This window comes from Notolabrus celidotus, chromosome 10 (genome assembly GCF_009762535.1).
Source record: "Notolabrus celidotus isolate fNotCel1 chromosome 10, fNotCel1.pri, whole genome shotgun sequence".
In the NCBI taxonomy this organism is placed as follows: domain Eukaryota; kingdom Metazoa; phylum Chordata; class Actinopteri; order Labriformes; family Labridae; genus Notolabrus; species Notolabrus celidotus.
This window is the reverse complement of record NC_048281.1, coordinates 26,066,853-26,085,770: the sequence shown is the minus strand read 5'-3', so window position 1 is coordinate 26,085,770 and position 18,918 is coordinate 26,066,853. Positions and strand designations below refer to the sequence as shown.

Below are 18,918 nucleotides of genomic sequence, written 5' to 3'. Positions count from 1 at the left end.
ACGGTTAGCTTGGTAGTAGTGAAAGCTAATGTTTGTGTTTTGTGCTTTTACCATAGACTGTATAAATAATGGACATGGTATCTGTGACGTCACCTATCTGTTCCTGAGCGCTGTTCTGTTCCGGCAGCCATATTGGAAATGCGTAACTCAACCAGGCATAGTGTGAAGTAAAGAGGCGGATTTTGAGCCTCCTAGCCAACAGCTATATGTTCCTGTCCGGGAGTCAAGTCAGTCATGTCCTTATTTGGGCAAAAACTCATAATCTTAATATTTTCTGAAGCGTCGTGTTAGAAAAAAATTGACCCCCGTACAGTGCGTGCCGATAGAGAAATTAGCTGCATAGAGCCAAGCTGTTTTTTGAACCAGGCTGTAAACATGTTTATTAATGCTGCAAAGATCGTCTTTTTTGAATTGGTGTCTATGTGGTTTCCGGTGTTTCTGCAGCCAGCCTCAAGCGGATTCTTGATGAATTGCAGTTTATAAAACTTCCGCATGGGCTTCATAGTTTGAGACTGGAGGTTGCTGCTTGGCTTTTACACAATTCAGTAGCAAAGACTTTCAGCTTTTCACTTTTAAGCTAATACAATGTTAGCTTGGAACAAGTACTTACAGCAAAATTCAATGCCTTCTGTCATCTAAAAAGTTACCAAGAAATTAGCACTTGAAGAAGTGCTGTCTCCTGCGCGAATACATACTGGAAACATAGCAATCAGGCTGGTGGTGCCATTTTTTTTAAACAGATTTTCTCCTTCATTAGGTCATAATAATGCAGTTAAATAAAATGGTAGACTATTATGAAGAAAATAAACCTCATGGAGTGCTTTTTTGTTTGAAGACTCTCGTATTTAAGACAACATTTGACCAGTGTAGATGGGTAGCATGACTTTCTTTGAATTGGTCCCAGGCAGTGAGTCTTTCCATACCTTATTACTATCAATGCTACCAGCAGGATTGCAAGCTCCATATGGAAAACAGAACAAACATAACCTTTTTCTTATTTGTTGCTTCATTTACTTGAAATGAAGCAACAAATAAGTTGTTTTTCTTCGAGACATGGCCATAGTGCCCACCCCATAGTGCTCGCCCCATTTTTGACCATCACTTGTGTTTTAAGTGGCACATGATTATAAGACACTCTACATGTGTTTAATTTATAACCTGAAATACATACACTCCCCCTTATAACATTTTGGCTTCCCATCCTGAGTCGACTTCAGAAGAGAATGGTCGCCATGTGGATTTGATGAATTTTGTGCATTTTAATTGAAGATAACTGCATGTGAAACATATTTTGTCTGATTAAAACCCAGAGTTGAATTGATGGGTCAGGGATTTGATCCAGGAAAAAACTGCTGTTATGATAAAAAATTAGCATGGCCCTCTGTGGCTATTCATGCATTCAAGACTAGGTGCCCCTTTTAACCCTTCATTGACCTGTAACCTTTCACCTCTGACAGAGCTAGTCTCTTACCATCTGGAGACTGATGATGGCAATTTTAATCAATCTTTTTTTCAATTATTTCCATCTGATGCTCTCTTATGGATCAATATTTCAATCCTGGCAGTTCAAAATTATTAATAAAAACCTTCTGTTACATGCAGAATAAGGGTCACTGAAGCTAGCGTCTATAATCCATCAGATCCACCCGTGTTTGTGTGAAAGGATAAATGTGTTTCTGCTGCACGGCTCTTTTTTGGTCTTCCACAGACAGAGACAGCGCCGGCTTGTCACAAATACACGATGTGAATGGGAGAGAAAAGAGGCAATTTGGATCCTCATTAAATTTTCAAAAGTCCTGATGGTCCTCTGAAAATTGAACCAACTGTTCCAACGCAACCTTAATTTTATGCTACAGTAAGTGCAAATTAGTTTCACAAAAATTATTTTTAATCACACTCTGCAGAGTTAATTTGCTGTGTGGTAATTTTCCATGCTCCCCTCTTAGTATCCCATTCAGTCATGAACCATGATGACACGTATGATCTGTGCTCAACACAGACCGGCCTCTGGTTCACACGCAGCCCGTTTCTCTTGTAGCTCGTCTGCTGATACTCCACCTACTGCATAAACACAATATGAGGATGTAATTAAAGAAACATAGAAGACCAATGATAACCTTTTATTTTTACTAATAATGGTTTAAGTTAGATTATGGCCTTTTTTTATTATATTTCACTGATTCCTGTCATTTGATTCATTTTATCCTTTTCTTTGTATTGCTCACATACATCAGGATTCATAATCTATCTTATTAATGATGCATCCACAAAATGTAGGTGTTTATAAAGTATATAACTGCACTTTGCTTGAAACATAATAATATAGTTTTTCAAATCACCATTACCTAAAGAAAAAAAACACCATCATGTGTCTGCATATTTCCCCAGGCACTTATCTCTATTCCAGACAGCTTTAGTCCCATTAAAATGAAATAACTGTTGATTCGCACATTTTCACTTATATGACTCACTACATAATTAATATTGTGTTAGATATGCGGTCCATTATGTGTTGCATAATCATATATTAGAATAAAAATACAAGTTATATAAATCTGCCACAAATAAATGGAGACAGAGAATGCATATGCAATACAGTTATGGTACATTTGTTATGTACATGACTCATGTAACAAGGATTCTTCCTGGTGTTTATATATAACCTGCAGAATTTGTTGTCACACAGGACACAGTTTGGGGCTCTTGTAGCCTCAATTTCATTGTGAACTATAATTTTAAATAATTTGAACAGAGTACACCAGCTAGATGAGCTCTTGTAGGAAAATGTGTTTTTACTCCAACTGTAAGTTAGCTTTAACACCATATGGATTCAGATTTAGACAAATAAATAAATTAATAACACTTAAAATATGGCTGTCCAAAAAAAGCCTGTAAAATACAGATTTAACAAAAATAAACATGTTGATATGTGGTGCTAACCGGAGACTTGACCATCGTACATGCTGTCTTTGTCTTCAGACAAAGATCAAATGAATATGAAATGTTTACTTTTTCACCATTTACTAGTTACATTTTGTATTGTTTTGTTTTTGTAAGCTACCGTTACTTTGTAAATACCATAGACTGTATAAAATAAAGACGTAGTATCCGTGACGTCCCCCATCTGTTTCTGAAGCGTTGTTTTGACGCCAATCGTTGGCGGCAGCCATATTGCTGCTGTTGAGCGATTGTGACGTAAAGAGGTGGGCTTTGAGCCTCCTAGCCACCAGCTACAGTGTTCCAGTCTGTCAATCAAGTCAGCTATGCCTCTGATTGGAAGACTCGTAATCTAAATATCTTTGAAATTGCTGTGTTAGAAAAAAATTCACCCCCTCACAGTGAGAGCCAATCGAGAAAAGAGCTATCCAGACTACACTCGTCTTTTGTACCAGGCTGTAAACATGTTTATTTCTGCTGTAAAGATCGGCTTTTTCGCATTCATGTGTGTGTGACTTCCGGTACTTCCAGAGCCAGCCTCAAACGGATCCTCGATGAAATGCAGCTTTTAGCACTTCTGCATTGGACTCATATTTTTAGACCGGAGGTTGCCGCTTGGTAAATACACACACATTACTCAGCAAATGGCGCTCAAAATCCTGCGGCATCCAAACCAGTAGTGCCTCAAACAAACCATTCAGTTAAAACATTGAGAGATAAATAATTTTATGATACACATGGTGGAGCATCGATTCTCCATGCTGCCTCCCTATGACAAAAGTCTGGAACTGCCTGAATAAGAATAAGAAAGATTCTTGATAATTTATATATTCGACCATGAAAAAGACAGCAGGGTGAAATTAGTTGTTTAAAAACCAACCTACACATATTCAGGACAAAATTTACAAAGACAAATAACACCTTTTCACAGGGTTCGTCAATGTCAACAAACACCAAAAGTTCCTTACAGGACCTTTAACCAATCGTTACTAAACTCAACTTCCACTGCAGTCCGTATTTATCAGAAACATGCACTCAAGTGATGATGTATATATGACGCCTGCTTTTCTCTTGAAAATCACAATCTGTTGACACTCCAAGTTAAATTAACATCAGAGTAAACTCAAAAGTGGGACGGTACGACTCGGTAATTTAGTCAATGGAAATGCCACAAAATGCGTGCCGTACCGAGACAAACCGAACTGAACTGCTAGGTGGAAACAGATCTAAAGGCAGTTAGAGTCCTCTGTGAATCAGCCAAGTGCTATAGCAGTTCATGGGTTACACAGTATTCACATTTTCTCTGTAGGTGTAACTAATTTGCAGCCTGTCATGAACCCCAGACACAGGAGCTGGAATGATCTATGCAGAACGAACATTATAGGGCTGCTCTGTCAGAAGTAATGAGCCTGATCTGAAAGTTCAAGAAATGCCTTGAGTAAAAAAAAAAAAAAAGAAAATACTGATAGTTCCAGCTTCAGGATGGTTAACAGCATTAGTTCAGTAAATGTGTGGGATCCTTCTCTCTTATGTCTCTGAATTATAATGATAACTAACCTTGCTAAAGCACAGATGTACAAATCTGTGTGTTAAAACTAATGACTTTACTTGACAAACTTAAGTATTTTTTCTCACTGAACATAATAACTGTCCAAAGAGTTATTAATGGTAATATGACCCAGCAATTACTCAACTGATGTGCAAACTTAAGATTAAATATATTGCTGCTGCTAGACTGAGGACAGAGTAGTCTATCACAGTGGATTGATGCTTTTAAAAGCTTCGTCTATGAGAACATCTTTTTCAGCTGCATTAGGACAATTTCCAGAAAGAACAATGGCAGCTAAATGATTCTACCTGCAAGTTTAACTGAGGTTAACTTCATTACTACCTTTTGCCAGAACCTGACAGTGATCTTACACTTTCAGTTCCTCTTTATTCTTCTTAAGTAAAGTAAAATAAAGAATTGATTGTAGAGTGGCAGAGGTGACACCCCTTAATAGCTCTATACTTAGGTGAAAATTGCATGGAATCACCCTTGGTTGTTGCAGAAGTGATAGGAATATTGTGTAGGGTGAAGTGGCTGAATGGAAGTAAAAATGGGCCAACAACTTGTAGATTGTTCACCACGGCCAAACAATATTTCCCATCAGCTTAAAGACAGAACCTTAACCCTAAATCCCATCCGTTCTTTGTCTAAATAAATCTTAAGTTTGGGGTGCAAGACTTAACTAATAAATGCTTTAACTTAAATTTTTTGCACCACAGAAGAGGTTGCAGTACACGGCCATTGAATTCAAGTCCGTCCATCACAACAGAAGGTCCAACAGAACAATAAAAAGCCCCCTCGGGAAATATGCCAGATCTCAGTGTTGGCCCCTATATGAGATTTCGTCCTAGAAGCAGCACATATGTTCCCTGGGGCGAGATGAACGGCCCCGCCTGGGAGAATGGGGAGAGAGAGGGAAAGAGGACAGAGGAAAAGGAGGAGGACAGACGAGTGTCTCCATCTGTGTGTGGATCTGGGGGGCTTACAGAAGGTTACATCTCCCCCTGGAGAAGAAGGGAGTCCTAGGCAGATAGCATCGAATACAGGCTGAGTTTCTGTCTTTGCTGTGCTTGTGCTCCAATGCTGCCATGTTCCAGCTGGTATTGGTGACAAAACGAACAATGACAGAGAGTATGTGGCGCAGAACACACATATGGCACTCATGTACTTGTGCTTTTCACTGTTGACTCTTTGTACCTTTGGCTCAAATAACATGGCTCAAACTGCAGATATTTATAGGGTATATAAGCACTTTGCATATTTTATCTCCTGACATGCATATAACTGCACAGCTTATTGGGAAAAACATATTTTACACGTTGCTGTTATATCATCGTGGCATATTCATCTTATGTGCACATGTATGTGTGAGCTTGCACATGTAAATCCAGGGAATTGGCCATCTCCCTGGCAGACAGTGACCATCTGGCCAAGGGCTTTGGAGACGGAGCCTGTCTGTTCAGCACTATAACCCTTATCCTCGTGCCATCTCTCAGATGCCCCTGCCTCTCTCTTGGGTCTCCCCTCACACCGGAAGAGGCACTCTGAAATGGATGAGAGATGACAGACGGGATGTCTGGCATGGACTGGACTAAAGAGAGAGCGCAAGAGAGGAGGAAAAAATTGTCACACGGCCAAACCAAGCAGACACATATCATCATTCTATTGGGCAAGGATCCAAATCAATATCTTGTTACTGACAAAGGCAGTAGGTTTGATGTATGCTGTTGTTCCGTCTTCGGGGTTGAACACACATCACCAGTCCTGAGGTGCGACTGTCCACATACACATCACTTGTGTTGGTGTGATGCAGTAGCCTATAGCTAGGATGTATGTTGGTTCACTGGCCGCAGCTCATCACATATTTTCATGTCTGACTCAGTGTTGTCCCTGATATATAAAAGGCCTTAAAACTATAAATCAGGACATGCAGTTATTTCCTCTGTGTGTGACGGTATGCACAGAGAGAGCACATACTGTGCTCAGACAATTTAGCAACGTGAGGAGAAAATAAAGAGACTACAAGGGCTGCACTAAAATAATCTAGACCTTAGTTTATGAGTAACGTGCACCAAGGGTAGAGGGGCATTTAGTAATGAAGTTAGAAACTAAGTGCCCATTAATGCTATAAAAGCACAGGTTACATGATTAAAATAATTTCAAGCCAGCAGAGATGATGTTTTGTAATTTCTGAGCCTGAGAGCGAGGTTGTGTGCGCAAAGCCCAATTATCAACATTGCTAAGGTCAAACAAAGAATCAGAAAGGAACTTCACATTTTCTCCTCACAAAAGATTCCTTTTGAAAGCAATAGTTTTGCTAATTGATGTTTGTTTTTATTTATTTCATTTTACATTCATAAAAACCCTTGCTGAATCTGCTAAATGTTTGCAGCACTGGAGTCCATGACAACTTTCCATACAAGGACAATTAAATGTATCACACAATACTGGGGCATAACGTAGTGTTTGGTATTGTACTAATTGTCGCATTGTAAGTATCTAATCAGATCATGTGATATCGCACCATCTCGCAACATATAGTACTATAATGCATCGTATTCCAACCATGGGTGCAGCTCGCTCAGCTGGAAGTGAAGCTTCCAGCAAAGGCGTCTGCCCCCTGGTGGCTGGCTGCAGTATAGGTCAAAAACTCCATCTTCCCCGAATTCATTTGAATGGCGCTGCAGTCAAACTTTAAAAAATAAATACACGTGGTACGAATGTTTCTCACATCCGTATGCTGTGGTGATATGTAGTTATTATTTGACTGTTTTGTGTTCATGGCCTCTTTTTCCTGAAAAGTTTCTTTTTCATTAGTTATTAGAGGTTAAAAAACAGGGTTTTACTTCTTGATTCACTTTGATTGACAGCTGCCGTAGAGGGAAACTCCATAGGATCTTGTGTCGCTACGCTGTAGGGCGGAGCTCTTTACCGTGGCAACACAGAAATTACTGTGGCAACCACAGAACTTCTCTGCAACGCAATCTGGCTGCACAATGTCTGCGCATTGGAACAAGGTTTTTTTGGCTTCAAAACCGTACAACGGGAAAACAAAAGGCGGAGTAACGCTCCTGACGCGGATCAGATATTCCCATACCCCCATTACATATCCTAACTATCATATCAAATGGCATTATAGCACATTGTATCTCAATGTATAGAACATTGAGACATGCAACACATTGTGCCATAACACATCGTATCACACTGCAAAGTACGGTGTCATATCAGACATTTATGTATATTATGGTATCACACTGCATCGTATCACAACGCATTTTATTTCAAAGCATCACAACACTAATACATCATGTTGCAACGCATCATACTGCAGTGCATCATATTTAATCAAGGCAATGTATCTTGGTGCATAGAAATGCAACACAGTGTACCATAGTGCATTGTATTGCAATCAAAGGGTTATTTCACAAGGGATGCTAACTAGCAGGCTGTCTCACAGAGTAACCAGCACGGTTTCAAGTCATGATGGAGGCGTGACCGTTCTTTAGAAAGTTGTATTGGAAGCTAAACTTGTTTATAATCCTGAGTGCAAACTCAGTCAATAACTTTTTTTTGTATGTTTTCCTGCATAATGACTGTCAATGAATTTTTTTTAAAGATTTTGAGTTTTTCAAAATGGTAAAGTCAAAGTAGCTTGTGCATTGCACTTCAACACCTTCTGTCAGCAACCTTCCCTCCTCAATGCTCCTGCTGATACAGAAAGGCCACACCTGATATCCAACACAAATTTCTTAAAATTCAGCTAGACTTAGCATGCTCAAGATAATGCTAATTATTAGTTAGCCATTTTAGTCTTTTCATTGACATTGCTCTGCTTTAATTATGAGGCCAGGAGTTTACATACAATACCTTTAATATGTTGCAGTTTCAGTGTTTTGTTGAAGAGAGTGGCCAAACAGTGAGTTGGCCTTACTTTCATGACATCATATGATGACCACTTCTTCTCTGGTAATAGGAATTGTGTATGTAAATAATTAGCACACATCAAGGTTAGGTTAATCGAAATTTGTTTTGGGATAAAAAAAGCATGTAAATAAAAATCCACGTCCAGTCCTTGACTTTTAAAAAAAAAATCTATTTCTTTGTCCCACCACTGCTCTCTGTGTCTGTTACACATCTAATTGCTGTAATCCTGATGTAAATTCAAGGCCGAACATAATGTTCTGACATGCCCTCTGGCTTCTGTAAGATCCTACTCTCCATCTCCTGCGGGATCTTGAACTCAAAAATAGACCTCCACTTGGTTTAATTAATGTTATTCTCTTCTATAGGCAATGAGTCTAATAGAGCTGTATTTCCAAAGGTCATGCAAGATGTCAACATACCCTTCCACTCTATCTCATACACACACACACACACACACACACACACACACACACACACACACACACACACACACACACACACACACACACACACACACACATGCGCCATTGTTCTCACTGTCTCACTCTCTTTCTCTCACCTTCTTTTTTCCGTCTCGGGTGGTGTGAGGGATCAGAAATTTCCCCGAGGGTCCACCCACGCGTTGTCCCTCGGAGATGAGTAAGTAGCAGGAAAAGTCTCTCTGTTTGTGCATAAATGTGCTAAAGTGTAGGCTTACCTGTGGGAACCTCTGACTTGTGGGGTAAAAATAAAAAACAAGACAACAATATGTACACCACTTCACTCAGACCAGATAAACTGTGCACACTTTGTCCCATTCTTCCATTATTATATACTAAAAAGTTCATAAATAGCAATTAAATCAGAATTTATTCTTTTAAGTACAACAAACATAAGAGGTGTTACACAAAGAGGGATAGACGGAGAGTGGAATCTTGTTGACTCACGAAACAACAGGGATGTCATTGCCTTCCTTTCCAATTGCTCATCTCATCCGGGTCACATGTTGGATGTGATTTCCTGACTCTGACTGCGACAGAACTCATAAACCTCAGCCAGCCTTGTACTTTCAATTTGGACAAAAAGACATTGCAGTGTCAGCCAGCGAGAGATATTAATAACTCATATGCACGAGCATGGTGTTACTGGGTTGTGCGGTGCATGAACACCAAACGTCACCTGCTCTTTACAGATGAAATGAAAGAGACAATGAATGTGGCTCATTATACACTACCTTATCTGTGTGTGTGACCTGAGTGGAGCGTCAGGGCTTCAGGTTCATCCTCTCAAATAGAGTATTACTTTGTGTGATGAGGGTTTGTGTTCATGGACGCAGTGATTTCCATCTAATGAATACGCACGCATTGTCGAGAGTTGTGAGGTGCTTCCTCTAGCAGCATAAACTGAACAGTTTATTAAGTTGTACACACTCACAAATAGGAAGGTGTGTGTAAATCAGAGTGGTATGCTGGATTGAAAATTCTCCTCCAGTGTGCTCTCCATCTACACTATAGATCACCTATTACACTGTGTGGGTGGAGAACAAGCACGCTGTACTGTACACTCTGCAGTGTCTAGAGGCTGAAGTCTAAGGAAACTGAATCTTTATTTTATAAATAAAACTGTAAATGTCAGATGAGACCAAACAGAACAAGGTTTTAGTGATTTTCAATGCGGCAGAGCGCTTTTTCAGCCAGTTTCCCTGAGATCAACGAGGACACACATACCCTTGTCAAGTTTAAAAAAAAAAGTGTTTCACGTACGATAACAAGGAAACATAACTTAATGTGTTAAGTGTGAGATAGCTATTTTGAAAAGGTTGCAGGTGTTGTCAGATTAAAGTGGCTTTTATTTTATGGTATTGTTAAGAACACACAGGAGGCTCAGATTCAGTTAATTCCTTATTATTGACTTTCCTTTACTGTAAGACAACACAATGTTGAAACCATGCAGGCCTGCAGGCACAGAGTGAAGGCTGTGTGGGTTGTAATATAATAGTATTTGATTTTAATGTTTAACTATTCTCACTTGGATTATTTTGGTGTTTTGTTCCTGCTCAACATAAAGAACAACATTAAGTACTAAAGTCATTCATTCATCCAGGCTTATTGGGGTCACAGGGGGAGCCTATACCATCTTTCATTGGGTACACCGAGAGCCTATCACAAGGCTTACATGCAGATGGATAACTAGACACATAACTGTGGGCAACTTAGAGTGGCCTGTTACCTTTCTTGCATGTTTCCTTACTGCGAGAGTAAGCCAGAGTACTTGAATGAAGCCTATGCCTGCAGGTGGAGGAACCAGGACATGCGACAAACTGGGATTCGAACCAGTAACCTTCTAGAACTAAACACTATACCACTGTGCAGCTGCACTAAAATCAATTGTTTTGATATTTTATGACTGCCATATTGAAATAAATTACAGTCATGTTTATCCCAACATAACAAACACAAAGTGCCAAAAAGGAAATCAAGTGACCAAGTGCTTACAACTTCACAGGCTTATTACCTGGATACCTAATGATTTCTTCGATGATGAAATCTTAAGAAGCACAAAAGTTTCATGAAGCTGTTTTGAATTGCGCACAAATAAACTATATTGGTTTCTCTTTGCTATCAAGAAAGCTTTTTGGATGGAGGCAAGGTTGTTCCACTACAGCTTGTCTGAGAGGCCTGGTATGCGGTACTAAATATTGCAGGGAATACATCATTTAATCTGGTTGATCTGTTGACAACTTTATCAAAATATTGAATCCATGAATTTTTAGCTGTTTACGTTTTTTTTTTTTACTGGCCTGTCCTGAGATATCTCCTTATTTTCTCTCCTTGTTTTGTTGCACTTCGGTTATAGTTTGGTTTCTGGCTTAACAATTTACAAGTGCAAATATACAAAGTTAAGCTTATGTCACCCCCCTGAACAAAAAAGAAAAAGATAAAATAGAATAAAGAAAATGCTAAGAAGACTTACATCCCATTAACATATTTACAGTAACTTATTTACAGCTAAACTAGCGTAAACATAAAACTAGACACATGGAGAGTAGTAAGATTAGCAAAACTGATAGAGAGCTTCTACATCAGCAGAAGCTAGACAAAGTTAGGTTTGAATGAGTAATTCAATGTTAAAATTTGACCATTTTATAATTATGCTACATGTCAGTTTGTGATGATACAACTATGTCCTACTTACCTTTAAAGGCAGAGTTCATTATTTATGCCACTAGGGGTCTCTAAAAAAACAACAGAAGACGTTGTTCGGTGATCGTCACAATGTCTCCTGGGATATTGGGAGTTGTTGTCTTCATTTTTATAGAACCACCAGTGGATACTTACCTGTCGTGACCAAGCGTGCCGGATACGGCCCTGATGGTGAGGCTTTCAGCAGTGTGACTGCCCCCTGGTGGCTGGCTGCAGTATAGGTAAAAAAATCCGTCTCCCCCATTCATTTGAATGGGGGAGCAGTCAAACTTTAAAAAATAAATACACGTTGTACGAATGTTTCTCACATCTGTATGCTGTGGTTATATGTAGTTAGTATCTGAGTGTTTTGTGTCCAAGGCCTCTTTTTTCTGAAAAGTTTCTTTTTCGTTAGTTATTAGAGTTTAAAAACGGGGTTTTACTTCCGGGTTTCCTTTGATTCACAGCCGCCGTAGAACGAAACTTCAAAGGGCACACAGCGTCTTGTGACGTTACGCTGTAGGGCGGAGCTTATTACAAAGGCTTCACAGGCTCTGGCTGCACGATGGCGGTGCCCAGGAGGGGGATTTTTTGGCTTCAGAACTGTACAACGGGAAGAGGCGGAGCAACGCTGTCCATTTTTATTTACAGTCTATGGTCGTGACTCGAGCAGAGATAGCATCAGTCATCATAATGAAGAACAATTTGCATTAGTTATATAAATCTAATGTAGTGAAATAGCTGCAAGCACAGTTGGCTAACCCAACAGGCTGCTGAATTCTTCTCCCACATGTTGAAATAGAAACAAACACACCAGGACCGTGAATAAGATCATGGGTTACACGACTCAACAAATTCTGTGTATACTCCATGTATTTTAGTGTTCAGGCAATTCCCTGCAGGCATGTTTTTCCCTCTCTTAAAAAATGTTAAAAACGTGGAATAATGTAATTTCAAAAAGTGAATACAATTTTAATATGGGTCTTTACATTATTCTGACATCTTGACACTCTATACCTATGACTGAGTGCTTCCATTGCCCAACATTGCTGTTGAATAATATATCATGTAAGTATAATGTAAGGATAAAAACACTTGAAGATCATTTCAAAATGAGATTTCTTGACTAGGCTGAAACATCAATTCAAATGTTGCCTTACTCCATGGATAGAGAAGGTAAGTAAGTTAGTGTGATGTATGGGAAAGACTAACTTTGTCTGGATGTATCACATATCCATTGCACTGTGCAAAGCTGCAATGCAGTATAGACGCCCTGCCTCCTTATTCTATGGCAATTAATTATTAGTGGATCTGGGTCCTTTGGGCGAACAACACTATCAATACTGCATCTACTTGCTGCAATCAATGAACAAGTTATTTAGGGAATTGGCCACCCCCCTCTTTGTATACTAACTCCTTCCTCCTTACGCACTCTTATATTTAAGTTTCTCTTCATCACAGCCACCACAAATGGCACTTATACAACCCATACATTGCCACACCACTTCCACTTCTTACTCTTTATAGCTTGTGGCCTAACTACAGATGCCCCCCCTCCTCATCTCCATTACAATAAGCAGTCCATTAGCAAATGCCAATAAGCCCTGTGTAGCGTGACAGCATGTTCTCAAACAAATTAGGGGCCTAAAGACAACGGGAATATTATTATTTTCAATCCTCCATCATGTGTTCATTAATCTTCATTTGGACTTGATGAGTGTGGCAATCAAATGAAATTATATCCCTGTTTTGGCCTCTTGTGGATACACCCTCACACACGCACACACATACACAGACACACACACACACACAATCCTGCTTCTATCTAATGTATTCCCTCCAGCTATTGCAATGCAACAAAATTTCCAAATGACTTTAGATTAATTTTGTCTGATTAGCTGCTAAATATATCACCAAGCTCCTTCAAAGTCATTAAGAGCAACAACAACGGCAGCCGAAGCAAACATCACAGAGCAAATGCTCCATCGAGCGGTAGTGGAATCAAGACCTTTAAATATTGAAAAATAAACATCATGCAGAAGTCTTTGTTTGATAGTGCAAACATGCCAAATCTGGCGTTTCTTGCTGTAGGATCTTGGATCGTGGGATGTAATTAGAAGGTGTGTTAAGGGCCTGGTTCCATTGCTTAAAATCACAGTAATTGGCCCTGATCTCCTCTTAAAACATCACTATTCAGTCCCCTGTAATTACCGGCACATCTGCGGGTGCACACGTGCCTCCATCCTCCCGGACATCACTGTGCAGTTCTGCCTGATGGTCTGTCTAATAGATTTAAGAAATTGCAGTCTTATGTGTAACTATACAGATGGAGACATTTTATTGTGACTTTATTTTATAAAATTGTAAATTGTACTGCCTGTGTCCCTGCCGGTCACTGATCAGCAGCTGTATTACCCACTCTGAAAACCCAGCTCGACATCCTGCTGTTTTATATCTGCAGGCAAATTCTAAAGCACTTTTTTATTGCATAAATGTGACAAAATATGTAGAGAGGGTAATGGCAACTCTCCTCTGCATCATTGTTGTCTTTGATGAGCCTCTGTAATAGGTTTTTCTGAATATTTGGAGTATTTTCTGGTTATATTGTGCAAGGGCGAATTGTCAGCTGCTAGAGTGTGAGAATATAGAGCCAAAAGGGCCAGTTTGAGAGGCAAGCTCTATTTGTACTACCGACATTCCACTTCACTGAGTAAAATATAAACTCAATAAACTCTCAACTAGTTGCTTAGCTTATCTCTTCTAAGCCACAATCTGTGGTAATCTTTGACTAATTTCTCAGCTCTTATAAGAACTCATTCATTTATTGGACTATTTGAAACAGCTTCTTTCAATCTCAAAAAAGGACTGTACTTGATCCATGATGGAAAGAAAAAAATACCTTCATGGTGCTAAAGTTAAGAGTTTCCTAACAATGGTATTCAAATCACCATATTATAGGACCAAGTAGTTATTATCTTACCTTAACAAGATATTGTAATCTCAAGGTGAAAAGAAAAAAAAGTGTGCCACATGAATTGAGATCCTTCTCCTGGATTTTATGATTTGAGCTCAGTGCAACCTGCAACTGCTTTATGTTGTGGCTAACTACACCAAGTCATTCCTGTGAAGTAACACCAAAACAGTACAGTTACCCATCAGATAAGCCTAATTTCAGGCTCAGTTGGCCTAGCGTTCCAAGTACGCGCTCCAGAGGTCACAGGTTCGATTCCAGCCTCTACCTTTTAATGCATGTCCTCCCCCACTCTCTACTCCCCACATGTCCTGTCTCTCTTCAGCTGTCCTATCCATTAAAGGCACAATTGCCCAAAAGCATAACTTCAAAAAGATAAGCCTAATTTAATTTTTAGAAAGAAAGAACAGTTTTCTTATAAATGAGTAATCGCTGAATTTCATTGACTAATCTTGATAAGTTGTATTTTTAATCACGATTAAAATTCACGTATTTTGTGTTTCAAAACATTCTTAAGTTTTTATTGCCTATAAAGCTTCTTTTGTCACGTGTCACCCACCTAGCAAGTGCTGTAGTTATTAACACACTGGCTTTGGTTATGTAGTTCCCCACTGACATCAATCAGATCAGCTACACCTTAATGCTTAGCTTGTAGATGCTGAGCTGTGAAATATGTGGTTCAAAAGGGCAGTGGTGTCGATATAACATTCTCCATCATGGTGGCAGAATGAAGCAAGAAGAGGCTGTGGCAGCTTAACTAGGGTGTGCTTGAAGGGAAAAAATAGCATAGTGTTAATAGTTTAAAAAATAATAAAACATTCATGTCCAACATTAATGCTATCATGCTTATGTGCCCACAGTAGCAGTGCTAAGAGGAAAATATTAGTAGATAACAGTTAGGGGTGGGAATTGATAAGATTTTATCAATCTCAATGCCATTGTCAATTCTACTTATCAATCCAATTCCTTATCAATTCTCCTAACGATTCCACTGCATTTTTTTTAGGGAAAAAAAAGTAGTTCTACACAGTCTTCCGCACCAAAAGGAACCATTTTTTTTTTCAAGACTGAACATGAACATATTCAAATTGAACATACTGAACAATAGGTAGACCTCATTCTCGGCCGCGTGAGTCCGGATGTGGCCCCTCGAGCCTTGATGAAAAGACTTTGAATTTGGAGAGGAAAAACGCTTTTCCTACGGGGGTCATTGCTGAGGTATTTTACCCACTCTCTGTGCCTCATTTTCGTCCGCGTGAGTCCGGACGTGGCTCCTCGAGCCTGAGGGAAAACGTCCCGACTCTGACCGGGGAGAGGTAGGCGGGGGTTCGCCTCCCTGACGCGAACATGTTCACATGAGAACCCTTCTCCACTTCGGTCCGACGCGAACCCCAAGCTTCGAGGCTGAGTCGACAAATGCTTCAGCATATTTGAGGTATTTGCACCTAGGAGTTCTGCGTCGCAGAGTGTGTGACGTAATGCAACGTACCGTGACATGACGTCACGTCGTGCTGGGAAATGAATCATTAAGAAGAATCGATAACATTTGAGGTGTACAATTCCAATGGAATTGATCAATTGGAGCCGGTTCTAAGTCGGATCCAGTTTTCGATTCCCACCCCTCATAATAGTTTATTTTACCATGCTCACATTTCAGATTATAATGCTAACATATGCTAACACTGTACACAAAAGCCAGCTAAGGCTACTTGGAATTTCACAACTTTCCAGTTTTATGTTTACACTCAATAAAAGTGGATTTACATTTGGATGGTGTTAATAGTAATCTCAAGAGTTCTTCGAGGGATGTGAAAGTCTACCAGATATGAGGTCAATCCAGCACATAGCTGTTGAGATAATAAACTCACAAGCACCACTTCCAGCCTCCTGCAGCCTTGTAAAGTCAAGAACAGGTGTTTTCTGAACATCATAAACTTCTCTACAGAATTTCTGAGCCATAATTTAGAACATTTTTTCAGACATTTCAGTTTTGGCCAAGAAGATGGATCCACTCACTGACTTACTATACCTAGAGCCAAAATATTAAAGTTTGGGTGAGCTGAGTTTTCTTGTTTCTGTTGCCTCACAGTCAAGCTTTCTTTTCAATGGAGAAACATCCAATAGTACCTTCTCTTGGCTGGCTACCTGCATTGCTCCTCCCTGACCCCTAATGTCAGCCGCTCTGTAGCCACGAGTCCAGTCCTCACCTCTGAATTTTTTAGGATATGCTAGGAGAGAGTTATGGAAGAATTACCCTGTAAATCACTATAATCTCCTCTGAAGTTGGCGCTCCGCCAAGCTATTGATTTAAATAGCGTGAAAGTACAGAGTATTATGCAGGACATCTGTCTTTTATGATGCTCTCACCTTGACTCTTGGCTGGACGTTTGCTCCAGCTCTGCTGAGTCACTGTTGACAAACTTGTGCACAGTCGAGGCAGACGATCATGAGGAAACTTTGAGGTAGCGCCCATGTGGGCCCGGGGCAGCAGAAATCACGTGTGACCTAATTCTCTGCTGTCCTAGATATAAACACTTGGCTTCCAGTAGATTACTGTCCTCCTCAGCTCATGATCAAAGACAGGAAGAAACAAACGATGGCAACACGAGAGAGATAAAGAGACACTGAGGGAGAAATGTCGAAGGAAGAGCAAGAAGGCATTAAGAAGAAAGAATTACAGAAAGAGAAATATGTAAGGGCAGGATGATGAAGGCACAGTGCAGAGGCAGATAACATGTGACATATAAGCAGACCTTCATACACATAATTATCTGCTTGAGGATGTTTTATCTTGGGTCCTTCCTTCTTCTAGACTTTTATAGTATGATGTTACCATCAAGTGTTCTTGTTCCTCTGTCTATGTCTGGATCAATTAACATTTTTTATTTTATCCAACAGATTTTTTTTTTCAAATCGGATGCAATTTCTCCTTAAATTTAGAGCTTGACAAACAGTTTCAGCTCATTGTTCAGCCGTCAGACCATGACACTGTTTTATTTCACTCATACAGTTCCTTAAGCTCAATTTTTCAGGGGAAAAAAGCTGAGGAAAAAATCTGTACAATTTTAGGCAAAAATCAGTTTTAAGTTGGAAACATAGTAGATTTTAGCATCTAGCTACTAAGCATGATGGGCAAATAGGCAAGTGGATTGAGCCAAACATTTCTATCGTGTGTTGGGAGGAGCATAACAAGGCACAACAAATTGAGAGATGACTCCAAATGATTAGCTTTCTTCATACTTGTACCCAGTATCACTAAGCTTTTATAATAATTTTGCCAGCTAAACTTAAAGGAGACGATATGTTAAGTTTGTATTCACTAATTGTTCTGCTGCCTCCCGGTGGCCGAAAAGTTATTGTACATTATACATAAAGCCACTATAAGGATTTTTAGCTGTATACGAAAGAAGCTGAAATTAATACTGATGTCTCTTTATGATCTATAAAAGTAAACTTGACCATAAGGAAGACAATCTATGTACATATATTCATTTATACTGCTTGTACCCACTGCTACAGGGTAGAATAGAATAGCCTTTAGAATAGCCTTTATTTGTCATTGTAAGTTATTAGAAGCGCTGCTCCTGAAGGTGCATGAGATAAATACAAATAAAATAAAAACAGGTCGAAAATATGTATAAAAGACAATATAAATATAGAATAATATAAAACAAGTGTCCAATATATACATTCAGGTGGGGAGATGTCATATGAGAAAACTTACAGTAAGCTGAGACAGCTTTTTTCTTTTTTTTACATTTTACCCACCAAATATTCACAATGAGTGATAAATCTGACTGTTAAAAGACAGCAGGTCTATATTTTTTATCATAAAGTACTACCCACACTTCAGCTTCAAGAGATAAGACATATCCTTTTGTCCATAGGGGGTGCCAAATTTGACACAAAATGAAAGTTCCGAGCCTAAGATAAACTTTCACTGGAAAAAAAAGTTGTCATTAAAGAGATGACAAAAGAGATGGGGCTGCTGCTGCGGCCTTTTTATATTTCAGATATCTTTATTGAGTTTTCATCACATATACAAATACAAAACACAACACACAGAAATACAAAAAATAATAAGACACAAAAAACAGATGGTACAGTATTACCTGACAAAGTGTACTAGCCCTTCCCACCCTCCATCCCCAGCTGTCCTGGAAAATGTAGGCGTAATATATAATTGTTAGTTTGCAGCACAGCACACAGAGTCAGATCTTACTTCTTATGCCAAGGGCCGGATCAAAGCTCATCTCATGATGATTTACTTTGAGTGTCATGAAAGTAGGCTAAGAAAGGTTCCCATGTCTCATAAAATTTCCTCTCTGAGCCACTGACAGAGAAACGTTGCATCTCGAGTTTGAGACAGGACA

The 18,918-nt window shown here is 39.4% G+C and overlaps 1 protein-coding gene across 1 annotated transcript in view; it reads left to right on the top strand.

Annotated features, from left to right (window-relative positions):
- Positions 1–18,918, top strand: part of il1rapl1a (interleukin 1 receptor accessory protein-like 1a) — a 479,938-nt gene that overhangs the window by 40,847 nt on the left and 420,173 nt on the right. The gene's annotated exons all lie outside the window — the stretch shown is intronic.